The following is an 18,481-nucleotide window of genomic DNA, read 5'->3' as shown; positions in this document are numbered from 1 at the left end:
GCGCTCTATTCCAGCAGGCGCTAGCGATTCTAGCACGCGCTAGTAGCTATAGCCTCCACCAATGCTGCAAAACAACTCGCTAGTATTTTTTTGCCTGCTGTCCCAAGCGCCGCGTCGTTTGCGCGAGAGACCAAAAGAAATAAGCTTTTACACCCACAAGAGCATCCACCCGCTCTTTGTGGTCTAGGATACATTAAACCTAAAAGTAAATATTTTTATCACGAAGGGAAGCAGAATGCATAGCATTGTCAATAAAAAATAAACAAAATGTAATGGGCATTTTGGTAAATGTAAAAGCAAGGCACCCCAACTGTTTGTGTGATATGTACATTTTATGTATGATCTGCATTGTGCCCAAATATATTGTGATCATAAAGCAGTAGTTCTTTTTTGCTGTGACGTCACTATAAGTTTAAAGCAACACACGTTTACTATCCGCAAGGTTGTAAGAACCTTCTTGATTTGTTGATTGTTGTAATCTAACTAATCGCACAAAAAAAAAATGTCGACCCGGCGTTTCGGAACCACTGTCATAAGTAACTTGAGTGTGAAGCGTTAACAATAGATTTTTGTAAAACGGTTGTGGCAAAAGTGTGAAAACAACTTGCCTGTTTATTTTAATATTTTCTAACAGAACTGTTCGTTTGCTTCCTTTCCTCGGTGTTAAGGCTGAAGTGGATATAGAACAGTGGAACTTTTTCATGGTGGGGGTCAAAGCCAACCTCAGATAGGTTTCGGCGGGCAGCAATAAATTATAACATTGCTGTTAAATTTGACCTAGATTGATTTTGTCGAATGAAATTGGGTCTAATTACGTTAGGAGTACGATGATAAACAATTCTTGCGAAGCGCATTAAACAGCGGTCACCTTATTCAATAGCAGGGATGGCGAACCACTGACCCGCGGGTCACGAAGTGACCAACCACGGATTTTTTATGACCCACTTGCCCCTCTAAAAATACCGAAATGTTATTAATCATTTTCAGAAAATGATAAATGTAAAAAAAATGCTGCAGCATTTATTAATTATTGAGGTTCTTACTATTCGTGGAAATCGAAATTTAAAAATCGTTCTACCAACCCAGACAATGACACTGAAAACGATGCAGCAGCAAAGTTTCGCATAAAGTTAGCATATAATCAAATATATGACCCACTTGTGCATTTTCTAAGCTTTAAGGTCGTGTTTGTGACCCGCGCGATGAAAAGGTCGCCATCCCTGTTCTATAGGCCGGGGTTTCCAAAACTGTGGTCCGCGGACCATTGGTGGTCCGCGACGACTGCACAGGTGGTCCGTGGCGATATGGCAAGAAATTAAAATGTTATGCATATACGTTGTACACCAGGGTACGACAACCTGCGGCCCGCGGGCCGGATCCGCCAATGTAGGCTAATTTATCCGACCCGCAGGCTCTTTGACAAACTAGACACGAGTCCATTTCTTATACTTTTTGACTATTTCAATTATATAAGTGCCAAAAATTTTCACTCTTTGCGTTAACGATCTTTATACATCAGGTTTGTTTACGTTAGGCTATGATGCTGTCATTTCATCTAGATCATCGCTTCTTGCGCTGTGGAAAACTGACTGCCAAGAACCAAAGTGCGTCGCGTACAAACGGAAAACGTATTCAAAAATATTGGACATACATTTTTAATTTTTATTTTTGAAATACAAACACCTAAATTAACCATTAAGCTTATTTCGTTTTCTCAAAGTGGTTTTATTACACTTTTCATTCGTAGTATGGATGACGACGTGTTGACTCGAATTTTAACTCAAACAAACGCTTTTTGCCTCGCTTTACGCCAAAACTTTACTGCCTCCTTAAAAGTAACTAAACACGTTTTCAAGTGCAAAAACTTATCCGAAGCCCGCCTGATGTACAGTTGTTCTAGCATTTTAATAACATGATTCTTAGTTAACATTTTGTGCGGCCCGCAGAGACCTTTTTGAGTTTGGTTTAGCCCGCGACTAGAAAAAGGTTGCCGACCCCTGTTGTACAGTATGTGTATTCTTTCAAAGATAATTAAATTGCCGCAGTTATTCACAACTTATTGATTTCGAAAGCTTTTGCTATCCAGCATCGTAAATTTTACTTGTAGGGCTTTGAATTTATGATAAATTGATGATTTCAACAGAGGGAAGCAATCCCATCCATCCCATTGATGATGTCACTTTTGTAAATATATAAAATTTGGTTTTATTTAGTTTTTGCTTTGTATAGCGGTCCTCGTGGCCAAAAAAGTTTTGAAAACCCTGCTATAGGCTACTCGCGACAGTTAGTCGAATTGGCGATATATGTAATTTTGCTTAACCGTGAACACAGGTGCGAATTTCGAAGTTCAATGCTCAGTCAATAAACTTTAAGAGCTTGGGCAAATAACACATAAAGTGATTTATTTTATACATTGCGTTTAGGACGCCCTCTGTAACACTAAATTCAAAAAAGGGCTATTTCTTCAAAGAAACGTTTTGGTTCGGGTGGTGTCACGGTTAGTATTATTAAATTTATATACCCTAGTTTTGCATTTAATTATGATGTAGTCCACTCATAAATAAATAATTCGTGAAAGCATTCTATGAGCTTAGGCCAGTAGAAAAAGTCCGAGAAAGTTAAAGATTTTGAGCCGACTTTAAGTCATTGAAATTAGTCGGATCGTCTGTTTTGCGAAACTGAAAGTTGAACTCAACGCGGGTCACACATCGTCTTGCATTTTCGATATACTTCTAGTTGTTGAGCTATTATTGTATTGAAAATATAATCCGGAAATCTATGTAGAGTAATTTTCCCCAAAGTGAAGGGCATGCCGTTTGGGCTTTTAAGGTTTGGTATGGGGCATCCATTTTAGGCCTAATCTGCCAAATTTGTTGTTTTAGGGGACACTCTACTGTCATTAATGTTCCTAAAAACTTGCATCACACCCTCGAAAACGAAAGTTTTAGCAACAATTTAGCCTACTCTTATCCTGTTTAACACGTTTTTATAATTTATTTTTAATCAACCTTACTAGAAACTTAATTATGTAAATTGAGTTAAGCTTTTCATATTTATATCCTCAGTTCTTACTTGTGTTGCGGCCTTGCAACATCTTTCTCCGTTAGTAGTTTACTTAGAAATACTAAATTAACACCCTCAGTACCCCGAAGGGTTTTAAACATTCGTGCATTTCATGTGCATTTTCGGCGCCGGTTACCGTGCATTTTCGGCGCCGGTTACCACGCTATTCACCTCGCCACTCTGCGTATGACTAGCGTGTGATATCACGCGCTTAGCAACACTTTTTGAGTCTATTTACGGCCTATTTTTGTGATTACGGGGGCATATCTTCCGGTATACAGGTATTCTTTAGTTTTTTTTACATGTGCCTCGTTATATTTAAAGCACTACTTGCCCGATACAATAAGCAAGAAGTTTAAGATTATACTGTACATGTAATTCTTTACACGGAGCCCTTAGTCAGGTTTACCCCCTCACAGTGGACCTGGGTGTACCACCCTTCAACATGACCATGGTAGCTTGTAGAGAAATAGAGGGACAGCGGATATAACTAACAACTAAATGGAAACCTATACATTGTATTTTTATTTTTTGTTTAAATTACTGCGATATTTTGTACAGTTTTGTTATAAAGATCGTTCTCTAATTTTCTGGTTGTTGCAATAAGCTATAGTTGTTTTTACAGTGGTAACAAAATTGGCATGAATTTTACACTAACTTTAATACAAGCAAGAATTAAGGCTGCGATAATATTTTCCGCGTTGGTACAAAATACTTGGAAGCAGGATGTGAATGACTGGAACGAGTTAATCGGACAGGCGATGGCTAATTTGTGTCGAAATTGCCACTGTTATAAATTTTCTCTGGATGAGTTTTAGAAATATATTTTAACCAGTTTTAAAAAATCACGAAACTTCGCCGAGATTATTGCAACAAAATCTTTTACGCAGAGGCGAAAGATGAGTCAGATTGGCCGCCTTCGTGTTCGTTTATAACTGTTTTGTTTTATTACCGGTGTAGGCGGCGGCTTTTTCAGCATTTGCTTCGCTTTAGTCACCTGGTTTCAGAGGACAGTTTGATTCACTGCGCTGAAGAAAAATGAATTTTTGATTCAGTCTGTATTTTTAGGCACTTATAAACACCATTTGAAACGTTTGGGGTAAACCATTTTATTCGAAGAAATCAACTCTATAAGTAACGCTTTGTAATAGGATATAATTAGTTTTACAATTCTAGTTATTCTACGGCTACGCGATTTATGATGCCACACAACGCATTACTACAGCACACAAAGTTACACAAAAGCTTTAAAACGATCTGTACAAGTAAAAGGTTGTAAAATGCAAAGTAATAGAAATTTTTGTCGCTTATTGAGAGACTTTTAGCAATATTCATTTGGCGGAAATAAAAATTTAAAAATGTTTCAGAATTAACACACACACACATATTGATGCTTTTATCACACATTTTTTTGAATCTTTCTCAAGTTAAAATCCGACGGTCCTTGATTAAAGTTATTTAATTAGGTCACTTTGGGTTCTTCTAAATCGATTTCTTGCGTGCGCCACAGAAACGAAAAACCATAAGAAATCGCACTTTAACTGCGAAACGAAATATTTTCTTAGAAAATCTGTTTTGTTGCTATATAGAGTGTTTTCTTTACAACTATATAATTATTACAAATTTCTCAACTGCGGACAACACGGTGAGTGGTAGCTTAATCAAAGCAAAAAGCGAAGATACTAATTACGCAGTTACATTTCAACTTCGGGGCTGCCGGCTTTGAATCCAAGGGATTACAATAATAAATAATTTTCCTTAATCCATACGTTTTAATTAGGTATGTAAAGTCTAGCGTTTGGTAATGTACGGGAAAACAGCCACACTCGAGGTATGTGTGCTGCAAGGCTTTATCATAATTGCAAAAAACATATACTGGAACGATGCACAACTAATGATGAATAAAATATTATTATAAAATCTACAGACCATTTACATTTGAAAAACATTTGTGTATGAGTATTTTTCAAGTTAATTGTACGGTGCTATACAAATTTATTCCTGACATCAACGATTACGACGATTATATAGTTGTCTTAATGATCTGAAGACTATATTTTTCCAAGCATCGTTGACGCGACGTGGCACAAGAACACTATCTTTGTTGTCAACGGAAACTGCTTTGTTATCAACAACAACAGCTTGTTCCACCAGCTCAGGTTTGTTGTCGTCTGTGGCCAAGTGGTCAACGCCAGCACCTACTCCTGCACCAATAGCGCCACCAAGAACGCCTAGACCCCCGACAGCAACCTCAACTCCAACCGCAGAAGCTACAACAGCCGCACCAACGGGTGGTATCAAAAAAAGTAACGCGCCTCCGACGGCGCCTGCAACGCTTGTTGCACCTGCTATGAGGCGTAGTTTATTCCTACGCTTTTCCGAAAATGCCTTTTTCCGTATTTGTTCAAAATCTTTCGTGAATCGACTTTTGGCTTCGCGAAACTGAACTCCGTCGCCCAAACACACTTTAAGCTTGTCAAGGCATGATTCACCTTGTTTTTTATATAACTTATTTACCTTTCCTGGGGAGAACACAATCTGAAAGTATAAACCTTCGTTTGAAGTTTATATTTATGCAATGTTACTAAATTAGCGATTTATACCTTTTTTACTTTCTTGGTATATTTTGTAAGATAACCATTTGAAACAATCTTGGCCTGTATCTAAAGAAAAAAACATAAAATGACAAGCGTAACAATTTAACGTCTAATATCCTCTAAAAAGATTAAAATGTATAAAGTGTGATAATGTAAATTGCAAAACCATGAAATACCATTGTTTCGTTTAAAAGTTTTTCGTCAAGTTTTGCTCGAAATATATTCCTTTGTCGTTCAGGAAGCGCTTCGAAGAACGAAATTGCGGTTTCTTTGGCCTTGTCGTGAGCAGCTGCAAATTTACCGTCTTCTTCTTTTACAACCTCCTAAAGTGAAGTATTGGGTGAGTCAAACATCAATTATCGGTTCGCAGAGCAACAGCAATATTGCGACGGAATAGTTTCAGATTATAATGTTTGATTATATAAGCGGAAGATTTTATTTAAACTTTATAATTATAGTTGTCTATATAAGACTATAGGTCATTAAATCCACGTGAGTTGAGATGTCGAAAAAAAACACATCACGGGTTTTTGTAGTGAAGCAGACTCAAGTGCAGTCACTGTTTTAAAATGACTTCTTGTCTTAAGTTATCCGAACAAATACCTTATCTTCGTTTAGGTTGGCGTCCATTATTTGTGCGCGGTTTAACTAATATAGTACGTTTGCCGTGATCAGAAGTATTTAAATGTGTTCAAAATACAGTTTATGACTTTCTTGAAAACAACAATACCGAATTAACGACGATTTTATCAGTTACCTTCGTCATGGTGTCTCTATAAAATTGCAAGCTTCTTTCAACCGCTTTTAAACTTGTTTCCACCTCCTGCAGCATTCAAATAACGTAAAAAATTAAATATCGCGGAAACAGATCGAAATATATAAGGTGTCATGTGATGCAAAGAATTGTAAATACCGCTTTTTCTTCCAAAAGTGTTTCCTCAAGTATTGTTTGAAATTTATTTCTTTGCTGTTCATTAAGCCGCCCAAAGTGCACCATTGCGGCTTCTCTGGCTTCATCGTGTGCAGCTGCAAGGTCGGCATCTTCTTCATTTAAAACTTTCTAAAGAAAGGGAATTTCCGAATATTAAACATACAAAAAAGAGTCCAACTATCGTTTCTTTGCTTGTAAATATATTGTATGTCGTAGTTGCTCTGCATCTGTTTCGTCAGATGCACACTCGCAGGTGGCTTACACCTCGCTTCTACGCACCTTTTAATCTATCGTTTTTATGCACGCTTGTTTCGCACCTTTTATCATTCCTTTATGCGACTAAGTGTATACAAACGGGTGTAACCGATGTGGCCTTCATATCACTGATGATGGCATGAGAATTTGCCGAAATGTTGGAATAATGAAGCATGTCGCTTTTTACGTCTAGTTGGGCCGTTGTTTTATCTATTAAACTTATGAACAGATCCGTATATAGTGTTCCAAAAAACATAATAATATTTAATTAATAGTAAATCTAGTGAGCTATATGAAATGGTCGACCAGTTTCATCAGTTTTATTTACGGTTAGACCGGTATTTCTCTTGAAATGCTTGCAAGTTTGTATTTTGTAGGCCTCATAGTTGCTTTATCATAAAATAACTGTCGGAAGAATAAACTGAGCCCAACGAGAAAATAAAAACGACAAAAACATACACTTCTTATTTTTTTAAATATTTTCCGCTTGCCCACGGCGCACCTGATAACGTTCCATAGTGCACAGGTTAAGAAACGCTCCTCTAAGTTATTATAACAGTTTACTGAACATGTTTTTTTAAGCCTAAGATTGTGTACTTCATGTGAACTATAAGTTATACTGCCGTTACAACTCAATTGATAAACCATTTTTTGACAAACTTCCTATTAAAAAGTTTCATATAAAATATTTTAAAATTTGTTTGAATGTAAAATGTATAACTATACCTGTACTACGAGGTCTCTGTAGATTTTCACGCTTGCATCAACATGTTTCAAGCAGTATTCGTCCTGGGCGACCTGCAGTATGGACATCAGGGCAAAACAAAATAAAACATGTTTATACTTAAACTCCATGTTTACTAGGGTTTTAGTGATAAAAACATTTCAAATTAAATGTTCCTAATCTAACGCTTTTTAAAATGCTTTCCTAGGAAAGCTATACGGAAAATATTTGCTAGCAAAAATAGTTTTTGAAATTTGTTTGCGCTTCGGGTGCCTTTTTTACGTGGTTTCTATATGCAGCCTTGCAACTGTGAAGCCAATGGCCTCACAACATGTTTGTCAAAATCAGCTTGATAAAAAAAAAATTAGGGGGGCGCCAAGCAATTCTTAGGGGGCGCGATCTCTACTTTATTATTTATTTTTTACAGCGATTTCTAGCGCAAAGTTTCTTTACCCGCAGTATGGACATCAGAGCAAATCAAAATAAAACACGTTTAACATGAAGGAAAAATACTTGTCTACTTTAGACTCCAAGTTTAAACTTAAAGTCCATGTTTACCAGGTTTTTGGTGATAAATACATTTGAAATAAAATGTTTTCAATCTTTCAAAATGCTTTTACTAGAAGAGCTACACGGAAAATATTGCTAGCAAAAATATTTTTTTCTCCTGCAGGAATATACAGAGAGGTCGATGGCTGTTCGTATGATCAGCAAAAAAAGCAGTTGTCCGGAATTGCCACGCTCATCTGTATATCAGTGGTCTAACGATCATATTCGCCACACTATAGTTGCTTTCACAAGAGAGTCAAAATTATTTTTAATATAACATTTTATTTTAGGCTACTAACCTGGAACACGTTTTTTAGCTTGGTAGAATCGGATAAACATGAATCAAAGTTAAACATGTTCAGTTGTTCCAACAATTTTTCACCGTTCAGCTGTTCACCATTCAAGGTGTTTACCACCAAATTATTGTTGCGAAAGAGCAGATTGCATAAAGCAGTAAAAAGTGGCTTTGCATCAACAGCAATATCTGAGAAAAACATTAATTTTTTAGGCCTATTAAAGTTTTTTATATTTCAAATTAGACCTATTTCTTACTTGAAAAAAAAGTTCGATAGCTTTACAAAAATACTCAAAAATACCACTTTGGATGTTCAACATTGTATATATATGATGTATATAAATTGTCCTTCTATATTTCAGGGTTAGGCGACTTAACTTTTAAGTAAACTTTTAACAATTTATAAGTAAAATATGTATTTTATCTATAACAACGCTTGATCAGGGGAGGACCTATAGGATATGCCATTATAAAAGTGTCTTATTGCATTTACGAGAAGGCGGTAAGGCGTGCGAAGTTCGAATAAAAAAATGCGTTAGTTTGGCATAAAATTACAGTCCACACTCCGTCATACACGATCCCGATTAAAATGCCTAATAAAAACGCAGTCTAGGTTATGCTGTATTTTAAACTGGGCCACCAAACTCTAGATCAGTGGTTCTTGAACGGTAGGAAACCGGTTCTTAGGAGGGCGCGAGCTCTACTCCGATATTTAACTTTTTGTGATGATTTTATTGTTTCCATGTTGTTGTTGTTGTTAATTCTGCTTTAATGTTGTGCGATGCTTTACACCACAATTACACATGTGTAGATAACTTTAACTCAGTGATTCTCAGCCTTTCATGGCTTGCGGTTCCCCTCAGAAATAATAAATAGGTTGATTGCGGCACCCCACCAGATTTTTCCGTAGGTAAATCATTAGAATGTCACAATAAACGAAACTGGGAGGCGCGAGCTCTGCTCATTCATTATTAAATATTTTACAGAGTTTTCATTGGTTTCGTTTGGGTTGGACACCCCTCCTACAGCTGTACAAACTGTGTTTTTTGTCAACTTTTACATTAAAACTGCAAAAAATTTTCGCACTCCGCACGAATCTTCTGTTTTATACTTTTGTGAACTTTTTTTAGCACAAAGTCTCTTTAAGTGCCATTGCATGTTTTCATATTATCCAAGGTATAACGTTAAACACAAATTTACTAACTTATAGATAAACAATAAAAGTTATCCCCATTTCAAACTATTTTTATCCATATTTTATAGATGAAAACAGGCTAGCAATAGAGGAACTCAAACTTTTTTGCGCGAATGTATAATGTTATGTGCCCAATGCGAAAAAGTCTCCTAAATTGCAGTTTAGCTCAGGGGTTTTTAAACTTTTTTTCCGCCGACCCCTAACATTTTCTTTTACCTCGCGTGGACCACTGCAGGCAAAAATAACTTCAAAAGGTCATAAATTGGCGTCACAGTACAAATAGACTTCGTAAATGAAATGAAATGGAGTCTAAATGCATTCAGTACAAAAACCGTTTTATTTTTAATTAAATTGTTTTCTTTAATAAATTGATTACTTCTTGAATATACGCTAATATTTCACTTGGGCCTTTAGGACCCCCTAAAACTAATTCAGGGACCCCCAAGGGGTTTATAGACCCCAGATTAAGAACCCCTGTCTTAGCCAATCCAACCAAATAAAACTCAATTGTTTTCGCGTTTCGCGCGACCAACAATACAATTCACTATTTCCATGATGTCTCGGTGATGTGTAAGTGAAAAATGCCGAAATTCTTTTTGTTTTCGGGGGGCGCGAGGTATACGAAAATTACCAAAGGGGGACGGGGACGCAGCTGAAAAAGGTTAAGAACCAGTGTTTTAGAGCCTGCATCTTCAAACAGGTAGCCTACCGTTTAAATTGTTTGTAGTTTTACGTGACACTCCGCTTCCTGGGTATGGCAAAAGGAAGCATTGGATTTCTTCGTATAGCTTTCTTATTGCCTGCATTGGTTCCATGGATCCAAGTTCAAGCTGTAGATCGAGATTGTTTTTTAAGGTTTAAACACTTATACGTAACTTATCGACAACAATGGTAAGTTTAAGCACTTATACGTTTTTTTTAAGCACTTAAACGAATATAGAAATAAATGAGGAAAAGTAATTAATAAATAGAAAATCGTTCGTCTTAATGTTGAAAAATGTGGTGATTATTTTACAGTAAGTTACCTAAATACTTTGGACTTCGGTCTTTGTTGTTAAATAGTATAAATATACTTTTATTGAAGCATTTTATCTGTACCACATTAGACATATGCAAAGGTTTATACCTGACTCATATATTCATTTCCTCCATCCAAACCATATTGGTACTGCGATTTTTCCCAATCTCTAATGAGAAACATAAGCTCCTACACAAGTATATTAATCATTTGAAAAACAAAATAAAAGATGCAAGTTACATTAATTGAATTTGGTTATACTCCACATCACATGTTGACAATAAGCCGTTCGGCCCTGATTGGTGCAAAGCATAGGCCTAACCTACTCTGAGCGACAACATATAATTGACTATAGGTAAAAAAAAACTAACTTTGTTTTTGAGATCGCATGCACATTTTTAGAAATTACGTCACATAATTTTGACAGTTCAAACCCATGGTAGACATTACACCTTTAAGTTAAAAATTTTCGCATTAACTAAGTTGAAATAGCAAAACATCTTAGAAATGGTCTTTTACCCAGTTAGTAAAGAAGGTGGCGCGCCGGATGATATTCCTGGCGGGCCAGATTTGGCCCCCGGACCGCAGGTTACCCACCCCTGGTCTAGCATACACACTTGATGCCGTGTTTATATAAAAAACACTAAACATTAAAAAACACTAAACCTATACAAGCTCCGGGGCCAGAGACTGCCGACGAACGTCCAATACGTGAGCGTTTTTATCTTTCAGATAAGTTTGAGGGCATCGCACTATAATTTATCTGGTGACTTTTATTTTAACTGACTATTAGGGCGATTTATATTTGACTTGTCAAAAAAAGTTAACGTTTTGTCAAAATTTACACGTTTGGGTCAAAATAAGTCAAAATCGATTAAAATGTACTTCAATGGTTTACAAAATTAACAAAAACTATAGTCAGCTTTTTGAAATTCCTGTTCAGTGGAAATTTTTATCAAACAAATTAGGATTTGTATGATATTCAACAACATTTTAACTGTATTATAACTTCATTAGAAACGGTAGAAGGCCTGGTTTATCCAACAGGGGACGTGGCGTTATTTTGCACAATGTGCGCAAAAATGTACACGCCAAAATGTGCAAAAAATGTGCGCACATTTTAAACTGCCTTCAAAAATGTGTGCACTTTTTTCTAACAATGTGCGCACATTTTAAACTGCCTTCAAAAATGTGCGCATTTTTTCACAATGAGCGCACATTTTAAGTCAGAGTTAGAGACTTAGACTTAGACTTAGACTTAGACTTAGACTTAGACTTAGACTTAGACTTAGACGCACATTGTTGAAAAGGTGCGCACATTTCTGAAGGCAGTTCAAAATGTGCGCACATTGTTGAAAGAGGTGCGCACATTTCTGATGGCTGTTCAAAATGTGCGCACATTGTTAAAAAAGTGCGCACATTTTTGAAGGCTTTTAAAAATGTGCGCACATTGTTAAAAAAAGTGCGCACATTTTTGAAGGCAGTTCAAAATGTGCGCACATTGTTGAAAGAGGTGCGCACATTTCTGATGGCTGTTCAAAATGTGCGCACATTGTTAAAAAAGTGCGCACATTTTTGAAGGCTTTTAAAAATGTGCGCACATTGTTAAAAAAAGTGCGCACATTTTTGAAGGCTGTTCAAAATGTGCGCACATTGTTGAAAGAGGTGCGCACATTTCTGATGGCTGTTCAAAATGTGCGCACATTGTTAAAAAAGTGCGCACATTTTTGAAGGCAGTTCAAAATGTGCGCACATTTTTGAAGGCTGTTCAAAATGTGCGCACATTGTTGAAAAAAAGTGCGCACTTTTTTGAAGGCTGTTAAAAATGTGCGCACATTGTTGAAAAAAAGTGCGCACTTTTTTGAAGGCTGTTAAAAATGTGCGCACATTGTGAAAAAAAGTGCGCACTTTTTTGAAGGCTATTAAAAATGTGCGCACATTCGCCCTACTGATTATAAGATTTTGGCGGTATTTTCAAAATACTCTCAAACATTAAGGGTTGCCGTAACAACATGATGTTGGACCAATGTAAAACGATCAAATTATATTCTCACCTTTGACGCAGTAGTTCCTTGAACACCACTTTGAAGATTTACAAATGTCTTTAAATAAAAAAAAACTATATTAGGTGTTTCTTGATACCATAAACTTGTTAATTATTGTAATAACGGAACGAATCTATCGCACAAAACGAAAACAATACCCCGATCTCTTCAATTAGATTCCTGTCGATTGTGTTTTTAATGTTGATAATTTGAAAAGAGCTGAGCACGTTACACATTGCAAAAAGGACCGACTCGTCTCCAATTCCCTGTTTCAGTGCATGGCTTCCCTCAGCGTCCAACAGGAAAACTGCGACAGACTGAAATACAATTACCAGTGGTGCAAGCAAGTCATTTTGAAATGACTTAAGTTCCAGACAAGTTTGTAAAATGACTTAAGCTCATGTCACGTCGTTTCTAAACTAAAACCAAAGCCAAAGTCTTTAAATTACAAGTCCCAGTCACATCATGAATAAAATGCAAGTCCATTCAAAGTCAAGTCCTTGTCATAAAAATTGCACCTTAGGCTATTAAAATTGCTAAGCTCGTCTAATTATGAGCAAATAGCTAAAAGTATACAGCGAGCAAAATGTTTGATGTGCAAAAATTATAATATTTAACCAAATAAAACCCTAAATGAAAACAATTTACTTCAATCAGAGTCGTTTGTCTAAAAGACTTAAGCCCAAGTCAATTCCTTTGTCCAAAAGACTTAAACACACTTTATAAAAGCCTTCAGTCAAGTCATGGTAATTAAAACCACTGACTTAAGTTCCCTTAAGTTAAATCTTTGACAAGTATTATTTAAACAAAACATGAGGGTTATTCAAACTTGTGCGCAAATATTCAACTAAAATATTCATCGAAAAACATTTTAGGATGTTGCAATAGGCTGAATAACAATAAAATAAATAAGTTAACGCAAAGTAGGTTTTGTAGAGCATACAGGCGATGGTTATTTAACCGCAACGCTGTTCCAATCCTTTCTGGCCTACTTTTACAACTCAGTACGACTTAAAAAACGTTGCCTATAAAAGTAGTGACCATAGTTTGTTGTATGCTGCAATGAGGTTACCTGATTCTCTTTCTGTATCCAGAAAGGTTTTTTTGTCATCCGAATTCCTTCGGTAGTCGGTTCAACCGAGTTTCTGCTGTAGAACAAGTTTTCAAAAACTCCACTTGCTTCTCCCCCATTCTGCATTAAAACACGATTTTCAAAGGGCGATAAAGTTGACAAGACTAAATTGTCACCCTACCGGCTTTACTGTCATAATCTAACGTAAATTGCTTAGTAATGATCCCTTAGTAAACACGGTTTCTTTAGCATAATGCAACTCACCCTTGATACAGTATGGCCTTGTCGTATAAAATGAGAAAATAAGTTGAGGAGATACGATTTTCCGTTGCCAGAAGGTCCAAAAACAGAGTAAACAGCAACCGGACTGTTCTTGACGGATTTTTGGGTCAGGATTTCTCTCAAAGCTTCGTATTTATAGATGTACTGTCCGTCCTCTTTTTTCACGATATCAACAACAGACTGTGCTGAGTTTGTTGCTGCCATTATGTCCAGGTGCTTGTCACAATTAGAACTAGTAGATAAGAACAACAAGGCGCAACTTTTTATTTTATTTTTGTTCTCTACTGCACTTCACAGTGGGCAAATGCAAGACACAGGTTTAAAACTAAGCGGCGGTAAATTTTTGGATGTGGATTAATGTCACAAACTTAGTCAACGCATTTACTTTGTGGCATAACGACAGATAGATAATGAAAAACAAAACTATGTAAAGGTTTAGTGATGCACTATATTTTCGTTAATCATTTATTTATTTAAGAGTCATATACATACTATGGAATTACATGAATTATACTATATGCTGACCCAATATTTTTACAAGAACGTTATTGTAATCCCTTTAAACCAGGGGTTCCTAAACCTTTTTCACCGCGGTCCCCTATTTTTTCGCGTGGACCACGGTTGTCAAGAAATTTTAAAAAATGACGTCATAAATATACGTCACAATCAAATAGGCTTCAAAATATGCTGATAATTTAGGTAAAATGAAGTCTAAATACATTCGGTTATAAAACGTTTTGTTTTTAATTAAAAAACTCTTTTTAAAAACCTGCTGATTACTTTTTTTTTTAACGTTTTGTTTTTAATTAAAAAACTCTTTTTAAAACCTGCTGATTACTGTTTAAATATACCGTACACTAATGTTTTAATTTGGCCTTCTTGGACTCCCTAAAATTAGTTCACGGAACCCCAGGGGTCCATGGATCCCAGTTTAAAAAACCCTGCTCTAAAACTCTTCATCAACTTAAATTCATGACTACAGGATAAGTCATTTATAATCACTTGTTGTGTGACCAAAAACTATGCCGGGCAGTAGAAGTTATAACATCTAACATAGGATTTACCTGAAAGGGGCAAAACGTCACGCGAAAAATATTTTAGACAGTTATATTGTGGCCCCTGAATCCACATTTGATAATGACGTCATTTTGTATCGGATCAGATCGCTTTCTGTGTAATTAACTCTCGGCTATCGAAATTAAATTTCAATATCGGACATCCCTAGAGGCCAGTGCTCCGCAACCGGTGTGGTGAACCGCTAGACTTGCCTGCTATATGTCGAAGGGAAAGCGATTTTTTTTACTTGTGGTTCCAAAAAGTCCTGTACAAAGGCACACCACGCAAGCCCATTTGGCCTATTTTATTCATCAAGTTGGAACGTTATTAATACGTATATAAATTATTATTTTGACTTATTAGAAATACATCCTATGTTTGGTTGTGGAAGTCGAAATTGTAAAACAACTTTACAAAAACATATACGAACTATATCATTTCGTCAAAAATCTCCAATCTACGCCATTGAAATTATTTCAATTATAACAAAGTAAATATTCTTCAGTAAATAATAGGGAATACATTTATTTTGATACCCGATATTTTTTTTTCCGATACCTATCTCCGATATTTTTGATGAAAAGTATCAAGATCCGATCCATTACTAAACGACGTAATTTCTGTGCTCAAACAAGCAGTATAAATTAAATGAAAACTTTCAAAGATATTTTTTCTACCAGGTTACTTAACAGAAATTTGCTTAAGCGTACGAAATTCAGTTACCTTCAGTTGTTAACAAAATCTTCTTCAACTAATTCACATTTTATAGTAGAACCACTGAGTTAGACATTACGACTGTGGTACCTATACTGGCTTAGTATTGGACGAGTACCGATACTAAGGCTACTACTTGGCATCGGGTATCAGCTCCGATATTTCTGGACAACCCTATTGAATACTTTATTTCTCCAAGAAATCTGGAAACTATTTTGTTGACCATTGATTGTGGTGTTCGGCAATCAAATTCTATGGGTTGTTTTTAAAAAGTTTGTCAACGAAAATATTGCCGCACAGACTCATACAGGTGCTACTAAAATACGAAAGTTTTCATTTCGTGTAAATTTAGTTATAAAACTGCTTCTTTTCGCTGGCTCTGAAATTCTTTTTTCCAATTTTTACAAGGCCTTGCTCATTGTTGTTCTTTAACTCCGCACCTATGGAAAGCAAAAGCCGCAAAAACACCACTTTATGGATTTTAATGAGAATTTATTAGGCAAAGGCGCATTCTAACGGTATAACGTTGATTCACATATCATATTTTTAAATGAAACAGCAACATTACATTTCATTTAGCAACTTATGATTCAAACACTTGGCGATTTGCGCGTTTACCAAATGAAAACTTAGCATTAAAATCCATAAAGTGGTATTTTTGCGGCTTTGGCTTTCCATACGTAGCAGTTCCATAACTGGATAAATTACAAAACAGCTATTATTTTTATCAGTTAACCTAGACTTGTTTTCAAATGGAAGACTACAACCTTAAACGGATCTCAGCCAATTTGGATACCGGCAACTTAAGACTAATACCTGCCTGGCCAAAGACAGATATACCCTGAATACTTTTAGAACAGTAGTCAAATTTCCGCATAAAGTGGACAAAAAGTTTGTGTGAACACACGACCGCCAACAATTAATATTCCATTAACTTGTACACGGCCGCACAAGTTGTTGACAACGCCCGCAGGTTGTGTAGCGCTGATTTAGTACGAAAGTTATGAAAACTTGATACTTAGGGTCGCAGTAAAATTACCAAATTACCAAATTACCAAAACCGACTCTGAAATACGCCCTGACAAACTCTCTCATACACCAAACAAACGCAATTTGTTTCGCGCTTTGCATGATAAACTTTTACAATTTCTGATTGAAAAACAGCTTGCTAGCTATAAAAGGTTACATTTTATTATTTTCCAATTAAAACATCACTCCTGGTCGGATAAGTTAAGCAAACAGATTGTAATAATTTTACAATTCATTTTGATACAAACGGCTCGACTTGGACTTATTTGCTATACTCTATAGTTAACTTGTAAATGCCACGACGACTAAATTTAAGGTCATTTTGTAACGTTCGCGGCACTGCTATGCGGCAACTCAATGGACGACCTTCCTTGCTCGTATTTTTCAATAAAAAGGAACTATCACACAGCAGCATGATTCAGCAGAATGGTATGTTGAAAGGTCAGACAGTGAAAGGTATTCTCGGGTAGCTTTTTGCATTTTAAATGGAGCTGGAAGCAACAATCAAAAAGGTTCCGTGTTCGGTTTCAAACAATCATTTTTTTCTATGTAGCGTGTGCATACCAACAACACGTATGACCGTGTCCTATTACCGCTTCTCAGTGTGAGGTCAATACAGTGAGCCGGTGTGGTAATAGGAGTAGAGTTTGGAAAAATCCGAGTGTGAAGCAATACAATAGTCAATACTAGCTATTTCACAGATGAACACCTTGCAAACTTTTTAGTATTCACAACAATTGCATTATGTTACCTATAAGCCAGGGGTGTCCAACTCAAACATACCGTCGTGCCAATTTTAATCTTACAACTTCTTCCCGTGCCAAAGTTTCGTAGCCGAACCAATTCTTTTTAATCATAAAAGCGCTTTTTTATCAAAAATAAGAACGTTTATTTAAACTTGAAAAAAAAATGTCTAGTAGAAATGCGCATCACTACATCAAAGTGTCTCTCGGTGAGCTGACATTTGTTTCTTCACACCAAGCTATATAATATCATGTGAATGCTAGTCTCCACACAGTATAATGTTACTATATCAAAAGTAATTGTTGGTTGTCGTGATTGCCGCGATTGTTGTGAACCAAACAATGGCAATTGGCTGTAGAACAAACTTAGTATTTTCTGACAATTGGCTGAATAACAAATTGAGCTTTTTTGGCAATTGGCTAAATAACTATTTTAGTATTTTGGGGGGAGAGCTTGCGTGCCATTTTTTATTAGGTCGCGTGCCACATTTGGCACGCGTGCCGCTTGTTGGACACCCCTGCTATAAGCATTTGACAAATTACACCATACCTTTTTCTGTTAAGGGCTATACGTACACAACAAATGAAACGAAAACCCGTGCCGCTTGTTGGACACCCCTGCTATAAGCATTTGACAAATTACACCATACCTTTTTCTGTTAAGGGCTATACGTACACAACAAATGAAACGAAAACCCAAATCACAAGTTTCTTAACAACACCAAATGTGTTTGCACTGTTTGTGCCCGCACAAAAACAAAAAACAGTGAACCTATAAAATTCTGCACTACATGGGAAACTTAACCGTGTACAGATTTGCATGTTTGTAATCGTTTGATTGAAGGTGTGCACTGCAGGGGCGGATCTAGGGGGGGGGGGGGGGGCGATATGGCCATATGCCCCCAAACTAAAA

Source organism: Ascidiella aspersa, chromosome 2, assembly GCF_963924565.1.
Source record: "Ascidiella aspersa chromosome 2, kaAscAspe10.2, whole genome shotgun sequence".
Classification (NCBI taxonomy): domain Eukaryota; kingdom Metazoa; phylum Chordata; class Ascidiacea; order Phlebobranchia; family Ascidiidae; genus Ascidiella; species Ascidiella aspersa.
This window is presented reverse-complemented; position numbering follows the sequence as displayed.